Here is a 21,796-nt window from a genome sequence, read left to right as displayed (position 1 = left end):
TGTATTAAAACACGCACCCATCTTTGAAAAATAACTGCACTGAGACAAATAAATAATTTAAATGTTTCTATACTTTCTTAATTGCTGGTCATTTTTAACAATTTGCCAGAGTCTACGTGATGTCTGTGTAATAACAATAATTCTCTTTCAATGGAAATTCAGTGATTTCCCTGAAACCTTCATGTAGGCTTGAAAAGATTTGGTGTTCAAGAACCTCAGATGAACTGATGGATCAGTCACTATCATATTGATAATTTAACCAGTTTGTCCTTTTTTAGGTGCACACTTGCCCCTTTTCTAGGGCATGGAAATGTTTGAACAGTGTGGATAATCTCTTAGGAAAAGTTAGTCCAAATCCCCTAAGGCAGCCCTTATTAATGCTAGTAAAAATGACATATAGGGCACCCCCCAGTGGGGGAAAAATAACAGTCCATAAAGGATGCTAGGTCAAGTTAGAGGGGATTGTCTTTTTTCTTCAACTATACATTCATGTATGACATAGGAAGAAAAAAAACGAAAACTTTTCACCCTCATACTAAACCAGGTATTTCCAGTCCCTGTCATCTAGAAACCGTAAGAGTAACAGATCTCACCTATTTAAATTTGTGCTAGCTATCCCATAGAGAAGATACAGCCTGGGGTTACGTGTCAGGGAATAATTTATTTAAACGCATGAACTCCATAACCTCCCATTGTCCTAGCAGCTTATTACTAAAAATGACCTGACTTTGATTGAATTAAAGAAACACCAGAGGGCGATTGGATCAAGATTGCAGGCCCAGCTTATATATCATCTCTCCTCCTATCTTAATTCCTTTGAAATGACAGAGAATATTTTTCTTTAAAAAATATATCAAGAACAGTGCCAGGAAGTAAGAACTATTACCATCACTGGGCCAACATTTTTTTTTTTGAGAAATTCTTAGAAGATAGAAAGCAGATGGGGTCAAATAAATCGAGTAGAAAATTCCTAGTGGATGGGAGGAGACTGGCAGGGTAGACCTGCTGGGAAGGAGGGAGCAGTCAGAAGGAGGCCTGGGGCAATTGACAGGGTGAGGTACAGACTAACTGCCCTTGGCTCTGGGGGGTTTCCAACCACAGGCTCTCCGCTATCCCCAGATTCTATTATTAACTGCAGTTTCATTTGCCTCCCTGGTAATCAAGTGGGTGTGGACTCGGGTTCAAGAGGCAGAGAGAGGTCCCAGATGGCCAGAAATTCCAGGGAAAATAGGCATCACAGAGCAAATACGCTACAGCATCCCCTGAGCTTATTTTGTACGATTGTTTCATTCCTGTTCTGTAATACTAAGGATAATCCTATCGTCAAGTTTTACAGGGTATACTCCTTCAATGTTTAAAAAGTTTATAATGAAGTTATGTAACTTTATAGGCATCAATTTCTGGAACCCAGGTTTGGGTATTCTAACCTCAGTTCTGCTTATTTTCCCTCTCAGTTCCTAGGTCTCAATCACTGTTCAGGATCCTTCATTTATTTACACACATACACACACACACACACACACACACACACACACACCCCTTCCTGAACCTGACAGATCTTGCTAAGTTAGCTAAAGTTGAACATACTGTGGTACCTGGCATGAGCAAAAATGGATCCATACCTTTTCTGCTCACACATCTTAAACACTTGCATCTATTACATTGTGCCTACAATGGACTGGCATTGGCTGAAAGTTTACATGGAAGCACTGTATGGATCCTGTTCTTTAAGAAATAAGTATAGAGTTTCCATTACCCCCATACAAACACTCTTTACCTACAAGTTAACATTTCTATTTTCAAAAATAATGACAGTGAGTTGTTTTCCATTCACCCTTCCATGGTAAGACGTCCACCTTTGTAGTTGAGAGCGCCCCTGTCTGGTGCAGAGAAGAGAAGTCATTAGTATTAGCACATGCTCTGCTTAGCAAAGAAAGTCTTAAATCAGAAAGACTGACAGCCAAATAAAAACCTTAATGCATTCTAACTCTAGAACAACAGACCCCTGCTCATAATTATTTGTCACAGGCTAATAAAAATGAGACTACAGACAACTCCGCTTTCCTGACATGCCAGGCGCAACTTAGGTAGGTGGAGTTTATATTCTTCATATCATATCCCTTGAAATATGAAGGCTTGTGGAGTCACAATTTTATTTCTTTATTTTCTTAAATTTTAAGGCAGACTTGAAATGGTTCTTCACATTATCTACTTTAAAGTGTTTAAAGTACACCTTTGTTTCTCAATAATTCTTCAATTTTTTTGGTATTCTTTTGTGTGTCAATAACTTTACGTTTCTTTGCAGACCAATAATAGAAAAAATAAAGTTGAATTATTTCTTGCTAATTTTAGGCCATGAAATTTTTTCATCTTACAGTAGTAATACATGGGATCAAAGGAAGTAGGCAAAGACATGGTTAGAATCTATTTCTGAATCTGTACATGTGTTCCTTCCATCTGACTGTCTTATGCTCAACTGCAGGGTGATGTTGGAGTTATCATTCTGCTCCTTCACTAACCTGTAAAATGCAGATTCATGAATTTGTCTTTGACTTTATACAGAGCACCATGCTATTTGTGGGTCAAACATCACCTACTGCAGATAAAACCCCTAGTATGGGAGAGATCATGTGCTTGACATTGGAGTGGCTCTGGCGGTGTCCCTCCACATGTAACAGACTACATGTTGTTCTGTGAAATAGGAAAGGGCGCTAAGAACTCAGATGGGAACTATGAATTTGAAGTGCTTGCTTCCAGCTGCTTTTTTCAAAGCTAATAAGCACTCTGCCTACTAAAAATATTTTATATCACAAGCCTTACTTTCACAAGAAAAACAGACCGGTGATGAGGTAGACCAAACAACAACAAAACGTGATTAATAAGGAGTTATTGGTTTACAGTGTTACATTTCCTTGGTGAGAGTAAGGCACATACTGTGAATTTATATTGAAGACACCGTTGAGAATATTTCAGTTGGAATGGTTTAACCTTGGGAACAGGTTTGAAGGAGTATCAGATATAAGGTGACATAAGCAACAATAACTAACTCCATATAGGCCCAGTTTGAAAGCTCAATAGAACCATAAAGAAAAGCACAGCTGGTGTGGTATTATAAAACCACAAAGAAAAGTATCCATCTTCCTGACTCCTTGCTCCACTCAGTCCAGCTTCCCTCATCTCCTGTTATAAAGATTTAGCACATACCTCCCACCTCTTCATTTTTCCCTTTTTGTTGTTTTCTGATGGAATAATGCTGTCATATGTCTGACCTATTTCAAAATACCTAGCCACAAAATTAAATTCATTCCATTCCCATCCTTTCATTAACTCCCATTTCTCCAGCACAGCTGGATCTCATGCAGTCTTTTGAAGAAAGAAATATTAACACATGAACTGGTTCTTAAGTATTTTATACAGAAAAGCCAGCCTTAACAACACTTTTCCTTACAAAAGAGATGTTTTAGTTCTTTGTGTCTCAGGGTATGTAGAGCCCTATCTTGGAAGGGTTAGTATGTGAATTTCACAGATGATATTTGTATTTTCTAACAGGACATATGTATATAGAAATGGTGCAATTCTTGGCAGTATTAGCAGATGAATGAAGCTGATTGAGTTTTGGAGATCATCTTTCAAGCATTAATAAAATCACATCCCAGAACAAATAATAATGGCCCTGGAAAGGGTGGGGTGGCAAATTTCTCCTGGGGAGAGAAATTTGCTTCCATTTATCTATTTATACCCAGAAATGTGGATGGTTTGTTGTGAGCAGTTTTGAGCTTTTTTGTATATTTTTATGGTGACCCAGAGAGCAATTTATATTGAAAATCTCAGTAGTAACCACTAAGAAGGAAACACAGATGACTGTGATTTAACTACAAAGAAAAAAAACTGAGTGAAAAGAGTAGAGAGTTTCAGAAATAATCTCTTCTGGCTTCCCAGCTCTATCTGATGGGGCGAGTGACAGCTAGAGGCAATGGATTCAAAACACACAGCGCCTCTGTCCTCTTGGCTAGAAGACCTGGTTGACTTAAATAGACCTCCCTCCCAAGTGTAATTTTGTGTCTCATGCCCTGAGTGTCCCCTGAGTGTTCTCTCTCTCTCTCTCTCTCTCTCTCTCTCTCATAGAGCTGCTGCCTCCCACCTGGGCCAGGCTCAGGGCTCTCCATTTTCCAGGGTCCCTCTGACTCACTGACACATATGTCTCCAAATATTAGCGTTCCCGATCGTCTATCATCAAACACTTTTTTGGGTATAAAATTAATAAGAGTGGTTTGGAGAGGATGAGTTAGGAAAAAGAAAACACTATGTACTGAACTCTGGGTCCTAAAATATAAACTGTATTGAATTCTGCTCTTCAACACAGAATGTTCAGACTCTCTAATTTGTAGTGTAACATTTCACAGAACAATGCTAACTGCTCAAAACTTGACAGGAAAAAGGAATTGAGAGAGAAAAAATTATTGGAGGTCACACAAACGTAGTTTAGTAACGTCAAAAATTAAAACTTATTCCAGAAGAAATGAGAGTTTTTTGAATAATGAAATTGGTTTACCTGATATCCTCCAAGGTATCCATGGCTGTGTTTGCTTCCGGGTTAACTGGATGAGGTTAAGCTGCATGCCTCTGTCAGCCTATTTATATGTGAAGGAAGGGAATGTATGGCAAATTAAGAGAGGCTACTGCATAGTAAATGTTGGTACAATTCATACAAACTTTTTTGGAAATAGTTTGCAAGATGGAAATTGCAAAGATTCGAATATATATGGTCAGAATTTGTAAAAGCCATCGGTACTTTAGCTACTCTACCTAATTATATTTTATTAGACTTACTGTTGACCTAGATACTGGTATACTGTCATGTGTAACTTACAACTTTTATAAACATATTCCTGCTTCCAAATAAATCACTGCCTTTACCAAAACTTATGAGAGAGATCCAAGGACAGAGAGAGAAAAACTGTCTTCCCTCCCTCCAGTTTTGCAGTCACAGACACACAGTAAGCCTCAGGTTGTATGAATCATGATTTCAAGAAATTATCTGCAGTCTCCTGACATTTCTTCTGCCTAATTTTAATAGCATTTCTTACCTTTTCAAAAATGAAGCAATAAGTAGAAATGTTAATCCTGTACTTTCTCCTTTTTGTCCCTCCATGATAGCCTCGGCATTTTTGAGAAAATAATACTTTTATTTCAGTGAGCAAATAGCCCTTTATAGAACATTTCTTTAAATCACAAACAACTTGTGACAAAACTATAGGGTACTATTATTATCTTCAATTTCCAGATGGAAAAGAGAGAGAGAGAAAAAGTTCAGTTACTTTGGTAAGAATGTCTAACTGATGACTACCAAGTAGTCCTTGTTGTCTTTGTAGGTTCTATCCTCTCCCCTTTATCCAGACTCCAGGTCTACCTGATTGAGTCTGCCTTTCTAATATATGACACATCTTAATATAAGCATCCATACTGCTTATATGTTGCTAACAAAGTATTCACTCATCAAATGCTTTGTGCATTACAATTTAAAATGACTGCTTTGCTCATAATATTTCCTCCGATGACTAATTTTTGTCCAGTTTCCTAGACATGAGAAACTGAATGAAAGTTCCTGGACTAAATAAAGCCAATCAGATTCTATATCCCCTAGTAATTTGAAACATGAACAAAAGACATATGGGTTAAAATTTTGTTGATACCAACTAAAATGAGAGCACCCTAGAGCAAAATAATGTAGACATGCTAGTACAGTGAGTACCTGGGGGCTCCCTGAAGTTTTATTGTTCAACCCTTCTGTTGATATATGATTTACCATAATTGCCACCCACCACTTTACCGTGAGAGGCATATAATCAAAAGAAAATTGAATTCCTTATAATGTGTAGCTCTCTTTTTATAAAAGCTATTCTATTCACATTTAATTTAAAAAATTTCTTAGTGTATTTTTTAAAATACCTCTGACTAAACGATTACTACTATTGCCATATCATCACCAAACTTTCTTGATTGCTTGCTTGTGAGAATCCTCACATTGTTTAATCTTCTTCAACTAAGCCATAAATACACTGTCTTTCATCTAAGGAAATATTCTCTCAGAAGTAACTATTTTATAGTGCATGTTTTAGTTTGAATCCAGTCTTTTATTTATTGATTTTTCAGCTAATTAAATTTTTTAAAAAGATCTAAATAAACATACTTACAAAGTTTAAGAACAGTCATGCGCCCTAACCAGTGTGGCTCAGTTGGTTGAGTATCATCGTCCTGCAAGGCAAAAGGTTGCCTGTTCAACTCCCAGTCAAGGCACATGCCTGTGTTCCAGTTAGGTCCCGCTACGGACACGTATGAGAGGCAACCGATTTATGTTTCTCTCTTTTTCTCTCCCACTTCCCCGCTCTTTAAAAATAAATAAATAAAATCTTTAAAAAAGAACAGTCATGTGCTGCCCGACAGCAGATGGAACTGTGTATGCAATGGTAGTCTCATAAAATAATGAAGCTGAAAAATTTCTGTCCTCTAGAAATGGAGTAGCTGATTTAGGGGTCTTAAGTTAGGTCACTGGCCTGTAAGCAAAGCTTGCCTGAGCCCCATCTTGTGTCTCCCTACCATGCAGTAGGGGAATAAAGCTCAACTGAGCTCCAATTCCCCCACCCTCCCCAATCCACAGTGGAGCAAGCCACCCTCACTTGATCTCTGCCTCTTGACACCCTCTCTTCCATGGCCATGGTGCCAAAAAGGTTGGGGACTGCTGCTTTACAGGACATCCAATTACAGTAGTAGGCTGCACCATCTAGGTTTGTGTGAGTATGTGTCATGATGTTCGCACACACAAAAAATGGCATTAAGACACACATATCTCAGAAAATATCCCTCTAAAACAGTGCGTGACTAACTGTATGCCACAATTTTGATAAAAAATGTTTAGCATTAAAAATGTACAACCTTAACAATTTATGAATGTATTTCCTAGAAGTAAAAAATAATTATTTTTTTCAAAATGCTAACATGCAACATAGAGCAATTACAAAGTACAAACAATGAGGTATTCTTGGTTCAATATCTAAGTCTCTCACTGGGTCTTTTCCTGCTTCTTTGTTAAAGCCGAAGTTCCTGGAAAACAATGCAGATGAAAGATTTAAAAGACTAAAAAGAAGGAAGGGGTTATATGAGAAATTCTAGGTTAACTCTAAATAATTCTAACCATAGCATCTTTATGACTATTTTGAGACACAGTAGGATATACATGAATCTAAGCTTTGTATTTAGCATAGTGACAGAACATAATGTTGATAAATATATTTAATATGTAGATCATTATGTAGTAAATAATACTTATGCAATATGTAACATTTAATAGTTATATTAAAATTATTTAATTTTTTAAGTGATTCTTTATTATGGTTACTATTTTTAAGGGAAATTATTAAGTTTTGAGAAAAAATATATAGGCAATTTGAGGAATATGCAATTTGCAGAAAAGCATATCTGCAATTACCATCCATTAAAAATAATTAATCAGAAAAGATGTCACTGGTATTTTACATATGTAAAATATACATTCCGGTGTGCATATATAAATAGCACATAGATTAATATACATGGGGCCTTACTACCATTAATATTTTTAAAGATATTTTTCACATTGTCATTATTTTTCTGTTATTTTGGACTGGAAGGGTAAAATGAGTGGATATGATATAGTTATTTTGTTGTAATGCAGATACAGAGGGTTTCGACATAGGCCTTGAAATTAGATTGAACTCAAATGTGATCTCTGTTGCTTATTAATGTCCTTAGTTTTGTTATTTGTAAAAGGGAGATAATAGCCATGTCATGAGGTTATTGCAAGGAGAAAATAAAGTATGTACTTCATGTACAGCACAGTTTAAACCTTATTTATTCTCATTGCTGATCACATAGAAAATTGCCTTATAGGACCCCTTTTCAGGGAGAGGGGAAGAGTTTTACAAAATAAAAGAGAGATGTGTATTCCAGGCAGCGCTCACCATACACAATATCCACAGCAAACTATACATATTAGTCAACATGAATTTACCTTTAACATATTATTTTGAAGAAACTAACTCAAAATCATTGAGACATGTTGGTCTATATTCAGGGAGAAGTGTCTTCCCAGCAACTTTGACTAAAATATAATGAAGTTGCATATATTTAAGAAGCTACTACACTGAAGTATGAACTGTCACAAATGACTTAAGTTCCCTAAGAATATCTGTGATTTTTCCATTTATGAAGCAGAAACATTATTACTTTTCACAATAAAATATTCATATGACAAAGAAATCATTGTCATAATTAGTGGAAAAATATAAAATATTCATTTTGTTTGAACCCATTCTTTTATTTATTATATGTCAGCATAATTAAATTTTTAAAAATGACCTAGATAAACATACTTACAAAGTTTAAGAACACTCATGCACTCTAACTAGTGTGGCTCTGTTGGTTGACAATCATTGTCCTACATTGTATTTTTGAAAGAAAAAATCATTATAAGGGGCAGAATATTCAATTGGTATTTAAATAAAATATATTCTTTTTATTAAAATCAATTTATATTAATATAATTTTTTCTTTTAGTATTTTTAAAAATATTTCAGTAAGATGATATAACTACTCTGATAATTTTATCTTTCTGTGTCTCCCTCCTACTTGAATGCACATTTGTAGTGCAGGGTGTTACTGGCTGGGGCTATTAAAACAAGAGAAAGAGAAGATTCCTCCTTCTCAATATTGATGAACATGAGTTCACCCTGCTGTAACTTCTAGTTTCCAATATATACTTACATGGGTCAGGCTGCACACTGACATGTGAAATCACTGTTCCCATAAGATACATAAAAAAAGAGACAAAATGTCAGCTTATTTGGGCAGATATTGACAATGTTTCACCTAAATACTATTGTCATTATACCATTAGAATAACAGCAAAAAAGAAGCAAGTTTATTTTTTTCCAAAAAGAAAATATATCTCAAAACTTTCCTCCGAATTCAACAAAAAGGAAAAATCCACAATTACTACTACATTGTTTTATATAGATTCAACATTATAATAAAATTATAAAACCCTTACTAGTTAATTAGCAGGCTATAAATGCCTATACATGTAGACAGGTAGTAAGATGCCATGAGCAATATAAAATATAACTACGAGGAAAATAAACAATTAAAAATTGTTTCACAGTTTTGAGTTCTACTTCAGAGGTCAAATTTTAAGTGGTAATGCCAATGGTGATTCCTAAATGGTAATACTATTGTATTGTGGATTATTTACATACATGTTTATCTTAATAATTTCCATTTATTTGTTATATGCACTTAAGTAAGTAATCTCTCTAAATGTAAAATTCTTCATCTGTAAAATGACAATGATAATGACAATAATGACGATGGGATGGTGATACATATATACATATATCTCATGATTTTGTGATGAGAGGTTAGTAGTATAATTTATGTGTGGGGTTTAGAATACTGCCTAGTGCTTAATAAGTATTAAATAAAACATAAAGTATATTTTAATTAGAATCTCAGCGCTAATTTTGCAGTACGTATTTTAAAAAATAGACAAGATTTAAACTGCAATTATTTTCTGATATGCCAAACTGGAAATATGCAAAATGAAATATAAAGAAAAAGGAAAGGCATTAACACACATTAAATTGCATATTATTCTTTAAAGACAAATTTCCCTTTATTTAATTTAATGAAGACAGTTATATTCTGTAAAGACTTAAACACTTCAAAGTATCTTACTTTCTTTTGCCTTGCTTTCAGTAAAACTCTTTACAAGGGCTTAACTGACAGTCTGGAGCATTATACTTTTCCGGTATATTTGCATGTAAAAAAACTCATGAGTACCCTCAAAAATGTTAGTAAATCGAATCCAACAATGTATAAAAGTAATTACACTTTATGACCAAATTTTTCCAAAGTATGAGAAGATGGCTTAACTTTCAAAATTAAATTAATATAATCCATAAAATAAAACAGTATAAATAGGGAAAATTATACAGTTACATCAACTGACGTAGAAAACTTTTTGACGAAAGTTCTAAGATGAATTCATGGTAAAAAATAAAAACTCATTAAATTGGTCATAGAAGAAAACTTACTCTAGCTGATAAAGAATATCTATTAAAAAAAACCATCATAATTAATGGTTAAAAACTTGAAGCTTTCCCATGAAGATCATTTTAAAGGCAACGACATTTCCTTTCATCACTCCTTTATTCGTTATGCTGGAAGTACTTGCTAATGCAATAAGACAAGTAAAGAAAATAAAATGCATACAGATTGGGAAGGAAGAAATAAAACTGCTTGGAGATGACATGATTGTCTATGTAAGAAATGTAAAAAATTGTCAAAAAAAAAAGAAAAAATCTCCTAATAAGCAGTTACAGTAATATTGCAGGATACAAGTCTAGTATGCCAAAATCAATCACTTTCTTATATACCAGCAATGAATGAGTAGAATTTGTAATTCACAACACAATAAGTATAATTTCCATAAGAATCCCCCAAAATGTAATAATTAGATATAAATCTAACAAAATACATGCAAGATCTTTATGAGAAAAACTATAAAACTGATAAATAAAATTTAAAATATAAATAAATGGAGATATATTGACTCAGAGAGATATGATCGGATCACTGGGGAGAAGTAAGCAAAGGACATAGAAGAAGTTTGCTGAGACAAAGGTAAACAGTCTAGGATGGTATTGCCTGAGAAACTGAATGCCTCCAGAGCACATGGAAATAAAAAGAGGACTGGCTCTTGGGCTTGCTAACTGGCTCTCTCTCCTTCAAGGATGCCTGGATGATCATGCTGTAGCTTGCTGCATTTCCCAACAGATAGTATTTTGGATAGGAAGGAACTCCAGCATAAGGCTGGCCTGGCAGACTGTGTCAGGGTTATTCTTCTTTGGGTGTTCTAGGGGGACGGGCTCTAGGCAAAAGCCTCCCATTCTTCTAAAATTGTGTAGCTCTTGTATCTTATGTTGTTTTAGTTTGTAAACTAACCCTATAGAAATAAGATAATTAAAAACTAAGAGGGGAGATGATAGGAGACTCAGGTGTTAAAGAGTTTTAGCCTTAATTGATAGGCTTGCATCACTAATGCATGTAGAAAGCTGCTATTCCAAAATTGTGAAGCTTTTGAATAGAGATTCCTTTCCTTTATCACCAAAATTTTGCCCCTGGAATTTTGCCTATAAGGTAGTGGCAGGCAACAGGACACCAACTGCTATTTGGTAACAATATTCTGTATTTGTGGATATTGATTCAATATTGCCAAGATGTCAGTTCTTCCTATGTAATTTATAGGCTCAGTACAATCCCAATGAAATTCCAACAAGTTATTTGTGGATATCAACAAACTAATTTTAGTTTATATGGTGAGACAAAATACCCAGAATAGACAACAACACATTGAAGTAGAAGAACACATTTGGAAGACTGATACTACCCAAATTCAAGTCTTACTTTAAAGTTATAGTGATCAAGGCAGTATGACACTAATGAAAGAATAGACAAATAGATATACAGTAAAGAATAAAAACCCAGAGATAGGTTTCCATAAATATAGTCAATGATCTAAGTCAATAAAATGGAGCAATATAATTCACAAGTGGTACTGAAACAATTGGACATCCACAGGAAAAAGTAAATAAACATACATGAATAACTTCTGCCCTTCATAACAATTAACTTAAAATGGATTATAAATCTTATTATAGAACTTCTAGTCAAGATTCGGGCATAAGTAAACACACTTCACCTCCTTGTGCAACCACAGAAAGGATTACAACTAGACCTCAAAATAAATAACACCGAGAACCATCAGAAAATTGAGCTATATGGAAATCTGATAACCAAGGATTTAAAGCAGCCACATTCATCCAGACTGGTCACACTACTAAGACAAGGAGTCAAAGCAGCTCTGCCTAACACACACAAACACAGGGCAGCTGCCAAATTGAGGAGACAAAGAAATATTGCCCAAATGAAAGAACAGAACAAAATCTCAGAAAAAGAACTAACCAAAAAAGAGATAACCAACCTATCAGATGCAGAGTTCAAAGCACTGGTGACCATGATGCTCAAAGAACTCATTGAGTATGGCAACAACATAAAAAAGACCCAGGAAAAAAATGAAGATTACACTAAGTGAAAAAAAGAAAAATCTACAAGGAACCAACAGTGAAGAGGATGAAGCCAGGTCTTATATCAATGATTTAGAACATAAAGAAGAAATAAGCATTCAACAGAACAGCAAGAAGAAAAAAGAATTGTAAAATAATGAGGATAGTATAAGGAGCTTCTGGGACATCTCCAAATAAACCAACATCTGAGTTATAGGGATGCCAGAAGGAGAAGAAGAGGAAGAAACTGAAAAAATAATGAAATAAAATTTCTTTAATTTGGCAAAGGAAATAGACACACAAGTCCAGGAAGCACAGATAGTCCCAAACAAGATGAACAAGATACATCATAATTAAAATGCCAAAGGTTAAAGGTAAAGAGAGAATCTTAAAAGCAGCAAAAGAAAAGCAAAGAGTTATCTACAAAGGAGTTCCCATAAAACTATCAGCTGATTTCTCAAAATAAACTTTGCAGACAAGAAGTAACTGGCAAGAAGTATTCAAAGTAATGAAGAGCAAGGACCTACAACCTAGATTGCTCTATCCAGCAAGGCTATCATTTAGAATGGAAGGGCAGAAACTTCTTCCCAGGCAAGATAAAGCTAAAGGAGTTCATCATCACCAAGGCCTTATTATATGAAATGTTAAAGGGACTTATTTAAGAAAAAAAGAAAATCAAAACTATGAACATTAAAATAACAAAAAAATCACAACTATCAATAACTGAATCTAAAAAAAAACTGAGCAAACAATGAGAACAGCAACAGAGTCATAGATATGTAGATCATTTGGAGGGTTATCAACTGGGAAGGGGAAAAGGGAGAATGTGGGAAAAGGTGCAGGAATTAAGAAGCATAATTGGTAGGTACAAAAGAGATAGGAGGAGGTTAAGAATAGTAGAGGAAATGGAAAAGCCAAAGAAGTTACATGCATGATCCATGGACATAAACTAAGCAGGGAGGGATTATCAGAGGGAACGGGGATACCAGGTGGAGGCAAGAAAAGGGATTAAAATTGGGACAACTGTAATAGCATGACCAATAAAATATATTTAAAAATCTATTATTAAATGCAAAATCATAAAAACCCTAGGACATAATATATGAAACCCCTGGATTTTCTTGGGTGTGATGATGACTTTGATACACCAAAAGTATAGTCCATTAAAAATTAGTTAAGGTCAACTTTATTAAAATTAAAACTTCTCTGTGAAAGACAATGTCAAGAGAATAAAAAGATAAGACACATACTAGGGAGAAGTATTTGCAAAACAGCATGTTTATAAAGGACTATTATCCAAAATATACAAAGTACTCTGAAAAGTAAGCATTAAGAAAACAATCAACCCAATTTTAAAATGGGACAAAAACTTTAACAAAAAAGAAGTACCAGTTGCAAATAAGCAAAGGAAAAGATGGTCCACATCACACGTCAACAGGGATATAAAAATTAATGATGATATACCAGTACTACACACCTATTAGAATGGCCAAAATCTGGAACACTGGCAATAACAAAGGCTTATGATGATGTGGAGAGACAGAAACTATTATACCTGTTGGTAAGAATATAGGTACTTTGGAATATAGGTGGTTTGGCAGTCTCTTATAAACACACTGTCAGCATACACTCTGGCCATCATACTCCTATCAAGTCATAAGAAGACATTGAAGAACTTAAATGTATAGTATTAAGTGAAAAAAGTCAATACATTCTGTATGATCCCAACTACATGACATTCTTGGAAAGGCAGAGGTACAGAAACAATAAAAAAACTCAGTGGTTGTGAGAGGTTGGGTGGAGGTTGTGAAAAGGCAGAGCACTGAGCAATTTCAGTGCAGATTTATACCATAATGATGGATACATGTTATTATACATTTGTCCAAACCCATAGATTATACAACAGGAGCAAACCATACGTAAACTATTGACTTTGGGAGATTGTGATAAGTCAATGGAGGTTCGTTAGTCCCACTCTGATGGCAATGTTTCTAATAGGGGTGATTATGCATGTGCTGGGACAGGGCATATATGGGAAACTTCTATTTTTTTCCTCTCTATTTTACTTTTAACAAAGACATGCTCTAAAATATAAATATGTAATATATTTAATCAACTCATGTTTCCAATAAATGGCAGATAGTTCTATAGAAATTACTCAATAGCAATCCAAACATGTAAGAGCTCATACTGTGTGTATTTATTTATTTATTTATTTATTTAGCACTTGCTTTGATTGGGACAGAAACCAACAATTATTTTGCTATTGTCCCCTCCACAAGCCTAGCATAAATGAGGCCATTATATTCAAACATTAAGTGGCCAGAAAAGTGACTATAAAGAGATAAATGCTGTCTTTAGAGGAAGTAAATTCCATCAATACTTTGTTTTGCTGATACCAAGGCTTTTTGTATTAAAGTTGCCAAAATTTTGGTCTAATTAGCATATTCTCAACAGTCTTTAAAATTAAACCAGGGCTTACTTGGAAGAACTCTGGTCTTTGGTTTACTTCATAATTCAAAGAATTTATAGTCAACTCTATATCATGTATATTGACACTTTCCCTCTCCTCAGGCACATATATCTCGCACACAATATTTATTGTAGTAGTTATAACTTAGTTAATTTTGCCCTTTGTGTAATGCAACAAAGATTTTTTTGTTTGCTTTTTTGTTTGCCTGAGTTGTTAATTTGCCATTAATGCATTCCAAGGCATGGCAACTGCAAAAGGTTAATTTGGTATTTGAGAACATTTTAACATAATTCCTCATGTAGTGATTTCTGTAAGAAAATTGAATTGACATCCAGTTCTAAGATACCATAATCATCATATTTAAATGTTTCTATGACAAATGATAAGCATTCACCAATTAATCTTCTAAATGTTTTCAATAAATTAATTTCCTAGCAGTTGGAAAAAAAGAGAAATACATAACACAAACCACATTTAATGTGTGTGCTTTATCCATGTACTGGAAGAATGAGTTACTTTGTATTAAAATATTTATCTCCAAAATTTATTGTTCATAAGTTTTTCAGTGTAATATCCTTTTCATTAGAGATTAGAAGGTTAAACGTTGATATATTGCAATATGAGAAATACCTGGTGTTTCATGTTTTCAATTTCAAGTAATACATAGACGTGACGTGTTTAAAATCTTCAAAAGTCTTAACATGAAAAAATATATTATCAGTCAACTTTAGCACATATCTCTTTTCATTTAACTTTTTTTGTTTCCGTAAGCTATGTCAGAACATTTTACAACTTGGTAGCAAGAGTTGATATTCTATTCTTATTGTATGTAATTATTAAAATTAACATGCTTTAATGAGTTTATATGTGGAAAAATTAATCTCACTTTATGTTAAAAAGAATAGTTTTTGCCTGGGTGTATTTTTTGTGGTTAGCACATTTCACAGGCTTCCTTGGTCATAACTGGGTGCTTTTTACTGAGTATTTAAGAAAAAGTGTAATTTACAGTTAATAATAGTACAATCAGTAACAAACATTTTTTAATGCAATACTAAAAGGTAACAGTGGTATTTCCATTTTACCTGGACCATAATCATGTTGACCAACATTTTTAATCGTTTTGCCTGCTGTTTTTACAAATGATGCCAATGTGTTAATTCTTTTGAAAAGAATACTACCTAGGTGCTAGCAAAATTTTCTGAGCTACCTAAATGTGAAGATACTTCCTAATCTATTAGATCATTGAGTTTTTTCTCCATAAGAATCTTCCAACTTGTCATCTAACTGTAAATTTTTTATGAATTTGGCAACTATGTTATTCTGTACTTTCCCAGTTTATGCTTCTGGGTTGGAGAACTTTCAGCTTCACACAAATGTTTATATGTGGTATTTATCTCGCCCATATTTCATTATTATTTTTTATAGTCTATATGCGATCTTTGCATTTGTGACCATTATAGAACACATATAGTTTACACTAGTGCTATTCATCAAACATTTTTAGTTTTCCTGTTTTGATGCCTCAGAATAAGAATTCACTTCCTGCCGTCCTTGAAGGTGAGTGGGACGCTGTAACTAGTTCTAGCCAAAGATTTGGGAGCAAAAGTGAAACATGTCACTTCCGGGCAAAACATTGAATTGTCAGTGTGAGATCTTCCCGGGCTCTATTTTCACTCTGGCATGGTCACTAACAGTATTCAGTGTCTGGTATTCTGTCAGTCTTGGTCTCTGAGTGACATAGTTACCAATATTGTTGACTTATGATGAACATGGAGAATGAGCAAAATATAAAGATTCATTGCTTGAGCTACCAAGATTTTGGGATTAGTTTTTACTACAACATAATTTAGCCAATCTGTTCTAAATGGCACAGAAATCAAAACCAGAAGAGAGATGCTGCTTTAACAAAACAACAAAATCTAAATATGCGGCAGTGTCTTAAGGAGGACAATTTCAAATTCAGGATGCAGCCCTGGCTGGTGTGGTTCAGTGGATTGAGTGCTGGTCTGTGAACTGAAAGGTCACAGGTTCAATCCTCAATCAGGGCACATGCTTGGGTTATGGGCCAAGTCTCCAGTATGGGGCACACAAGAGACAACCACACACTGTTGTTTCTCTCCCTCTCTTTCTCCCTCCCTACCTCTCTGTCTAAAAATAAATAAATAAAATCTTTAAAAAAATAAAAATAAAATTGAAGATGCTGAAAAATGGAAATCCAAGTTATGCAGTAGTGAAACATTAACACTTGATTAAACAATCAACTGAGATAACTTGAAAGTTAGAATATACAGTTAATGATGTGTAGTATTTTTTCAGAAAAGAGATCTGACATCAGGATGATAATGGCCATTGCTGGATGTTATTAGTTGCATTTGACAAAATATTACATTTAAGAAATGACTTCAGTGAATAATGAGGCCATTTGAAGGCAGGGACAAAAGAGTATACAAAAATAAACAAGTAAAATTTTAAGTTGACAGTGGCTACAGCTTCTCAAAATTAAAGAGATGGAAATTTAAAAAGGCAAATGTTGTAAACCAAAATTTCAAAATCTACCTTGCAGGAGGATAAAACCAAATGGAGAAGGATTACACTGTTTGTGAAAACTTCTGTAAGAATTAATTTTGTTCCCAATCTCTGTTGACAAAAATTTTCCAGAAAAGTTTTAAGTGTTACGTGCCCACTAAAGCTGATAAACTTGAATTATTTGTGATTAAGTCAAGAGAAAGAGGAATGTCCCAAACAGAACTGTGATTGTAGTTATTGACATAGAGGAATGATTGTCCTCTAATGCTAAGAAGGTAAGTTATTGAGAGTTGTCCAACCAAAAGAACAATTATCTAGACTAAAAGAGACCGTGACTGTCCAAAACTTAAAATAAGTTTGCTATGGAAAGGAAATGAGCTGAGAATGCTACTCAGCTCTCAAGAGTCTATATAGGGTGCGTTAAGAGTAGGTTTATATCCCTGGTTAGTGTACCTCAGAGGACTGAGTGCTGGCCTGCAAACCAAAAGATCGCCGGTTCAATTCCCAGGTAGAGCACAGGTCCGGGTTACAGGCCAGGTCCCCAGCTGGGGGCATGTGAGAGATAACCAATGGATATATCTGTTGTATATAAATGTCCCTCTCCCTTTTTTTCTCCCTCTCTTTTTCTCTCTAAAAATGAATAAATAAAATCTTTTAAAACAATTTTTAAAGTAGGTTTATAGTTGTTTGTGTGGAAAATAAGAAAATAATTAATAATAAAAAACAATAAACCGTGTTTTGTGTACTCACAACTGTAAACCTACTTTTGCCTCACCCTTCATTTTGTTCAGTTTGAACTTTAGATGTGGCAAAGAATGTTAACAAAGGATAAAATGACTGAAAGCATGCAAAGTGCCACAGAGAACACTAGACTAGCAATTTTCAACCAGTATACCGCAAGAATTTTTAAAACATGTACTGACCTCTTTTCCCTTAGACTGTCAAATAAAAAAAAAAAATGACAACAACCAACACAATAGCTGTCTGGTGTGGATGACTCAAAATGACACTTTTTTTTCAGATCTCCAGAGAATGTATTTTTAGTTGTGCCAAAGAATTTTAGTAATCACTTTATGTTAGTGCTTTGAGATGAAAGAGGTTGCTGATCCTTCTGTAGGGAATTTCACATATTACCTCCAAGCAAAGACCCACGTGCATCACTTAAAGATCCTCAGCTTCTAGATTATTATAATTATTAGTTCGTATGAGTTGTTTACTTTGAGAAGTGAGTTGTATATATTACATGCAGAAAGGAGAGTGGATCATATGCTTGGAGATCCGAAGGGTAAAATGCGATTGCAATGAAGGCTGTTTGGTCAATGTTTCTTGCTCTTCCCCTTTTTTGGCACTAGTTAGGATGCATATTTTGTCAGCCAATTCTGGATGGATATGGGCAAGTGACTAGATATAGCTTTTGAGTTGCGAGTGGAAAGGCTGATGTGTAACCTCCTTTGACTCTGGAATAGGTGCTGGTAAAATTTGACATGGTGGCCATAAGTCCTTGTTAACTGTGAAGAGCAGATTGGCCAAATCTAAATGGTGATGAATGACAGCAAAAAATACAGTTTCATGGTTTTCAAATCACTGAGATTTCTGGAGGGTGTTTTAACCACAGAGTAATTTAGCCAATACTGGTGGACCTTTTCCAAATCAATAGCAAAATCTACTTCTTTCATAAATAAGTGTATTTTTCAAGATAACTAAAAATAGATTTATAGATATAAAACAAACTCTTTTAAGGACCTGATATTAGGAAAGAGGTAGTATGCTTTTATCAAGTCCATGCAAAACTCTCTGTAATATACAATGTTGATACTATATATAAATTTAATTTAAATATTTGTATATTTATTATTAATGTTATATTTCAGGACCACAACAGTATACGCTCTAAATAACAACACGTAAAGAATGGAGTTGTCACACTGAACTTAGAAAGGAAGTCAGTGCACTGTAAGAATATGCCTTATGATTGCTTCCAGTCTGCTTGAATTTTTAGAACTAATCTAAGTTATGCTGAAAATTGAACTACTGTATTTTTAAAAATACATATCTGAAGCATCATTGCTTTTTTTCTCCAGTGCCAAGCTGACACAGAATACTATCTCTGGAAGACTGTTATTTAAATGATTTCTCTTTCAAAGTAAGGAAGATATAAACTACCTAGTATTTCTCTAGTATCTCAGGTAGTACTAAAAACTCTATCATTAATAGGGCTGATGGTTAAAAGAAAAATTTTCATATCAAGATATATTCTTTAGCATTAAAATTTCCTCTTAGAGCTATTTTACAACAGTTTTTGCTTTTGATGTTTTTTATTAATTTCCTTTAAGAAAAAAAAATGTACGATTTTGAAAATACTTTATACTTATTCAACTAGATTTGTGACTTGAAAATCAATAAAGAAAAATTGGTGGAAATATGAGATATAGGTGTTATGCAAAAAATATAAAAGACCCAAAATAGCAAATTGGTTATGCACATATATGGGATAATGAAGACAGCAAGTCATTGACTAGCTGCGCTCTGTGTATTTCCATGCTGCTATGAAGCTGTTGTTAAACTACCCACATTGCCTTTTTATTGGTCTTTATCCTATATTCTCTCTTGCTAATTAAGGAGAGAAAATGAGGTTCCAATCTTTTAATATTAAAATATCTTATGTGTCTCAGTAATAACTTTTTTGACTCTTCTGGGATGGCGTTCCACTGGACCTCTAGAATTTAGATAAAATTCAAGAAAGCTAATAATTTACTCCACCTAAAATGTGAGTCCTAGTTAGGGTTAGGGAGAAAAGGAGCACATAACTGAGATCAGAGCATGAGTGATTTCTTTCCCTGCTGATCTGCTGCTTTCACCGCCACCATTACACAGTCTACAACACAGACATGTAAACAAACAAACAAACAAACAAACAAAAGGAAAAAACAGAGAAAAAGAAACGTGAGGGTCCTGGCCCTGGCCAAATCCACAATTCAGGTCCACCACGTGGGCTACACCGTATTTCACCTAATTTTTCCCAAGGTAAGTCCTTATTTTTTTCTCAGTAGTTCTTTTTTTTTCTTCCAAATTTCAATCTATATGGGCCCCTTATTTTCAAAAGCTGACCTATTTAAAAGATGTTGGCACATTATGCAAAGGTTGAGTTGGGGAGTTTTTTTGTAATATCATTCTACATTCTTCCTTTTTTCGATTTCCATACTGAAAAAGAAATTCCTATTAAAAACCACATGTATCATACTCTGGTTTCTCTTTAGATCATATAAATCATTTACCTTTTACTAAAAACCACATATTATTTAAATGTGTTCCTCAGCCTTTCCTTGCCTGTATCTCACCATTGGTAACATAAGAAATAAACATGAATCTAAGAAGTTCACATTTTTATATGTATATTTTTTCCTTTTAATCTTCCCTATATTTCTATCACTCAGATCTGGAAATAAAAACTCAAATGGAAGCATATAAATTTATGGAAATAACTCCATTTCCAGAATTACATTGACTTCATGAGTAATAGGTTAAGTTTTAACTGAAATAGCTAAAAATTCAGAATTAATGTACATTTTTGAAATCTTTTAATATTATAAATGGCCAGGAAATAGAAATCTTAAGGTCTAAATCTAAATGAACTTAGAGAGTTTAAGTAAATCATAAACCAGCTTTCACCTCAAGGTTATTTGTCCAGTTGTGATCTTTAGAGTTTATAAAAACATAATACAAATAATTCATGACAATAAAATTTTATAAATTAGAGAAAGAATGATTAATTTTTTCCAACATTCCTGAAATGCCTGGAAATATAATAGAGTTTTAATAAATTGTTGAGTTTGAGATATTGAATTGTCAGTTTAAAATTTATAGAGTAGCCACTAATAAAAAGGAGTAAAATTAAAAAAATAAAGGATAAAATAGAATAATTGAAAAAATATTTTTTAAAAACATCTTAATTAATTAAACCAGAAAGAAGTCAAGGAATGATGAAAGAAAAAAGAGTTGAGTTAAACAATTAATAATGTTAAATAGTAATCCAGAATTAACACCACTTCATAGATAATAAATTGACAAATATTCAAAACTGCAATAATAATGTGCTACAGAGGATACGATACAGTGAGACTACCTACCAGTTATAGGTGTCAGTAACATCCATTTGAGGAAACAATTTAGCATAAATTTATAAAATTAAATAAGTAAATATCCTTAAAAGAAGCAAGTCCACCTAGGTTTAAAGCTACTAGAGCTCCTAAATATAAATACTACAAACATGTATAAGAATATCCATTCCCACTATTTGAATGGAAACAACTTGGAAATAAGCGTCAAGAGTAAAATGGATAAATAAAAGTTACAGAGTTAATGAAAACTATTTTATATGTGAAACAATTAATTAATGCTGTATTCAGCTACATGGATGAATGTCAGAAACAGCATAGAGAGAAAAAGGCAAATGATAACTTTCCTATGAAGTCCATAAAACTTCCAAAATTAGGTATACTTTCTAGTGACACAAACCTAAGTAGTAAAATTCTAAAACGGTAAAAATGACAAGCCCAAAATTCAGGTAATGCTGAATTGGAAAGAGATGGGAATATATATATACAAGGAAATTCTAATGGTACTTTTCTCTGTCTTTTAA

Source organism: Pteronotus mesoamericanus, unplaced genomic scaffold (assembly GCF_021234165.1).
Source record: "Pteronotus mesoamericanus isolate MK-2021 breed Mesoamerican mustached bat unplaced genomic scaffold, CSHL_Meso_final contig_68, whole genome shotgun sequence".
Classification (NCBI taxonomy): Eukaryota; Metazoa; Chordata; class Mammalia; order Chiroptera; family Mormoopidae; genus Pteronotus; species Pteronotus mesoamericanus.
This window is presented reverse-complemented; position numbering follows the sequence as displayed.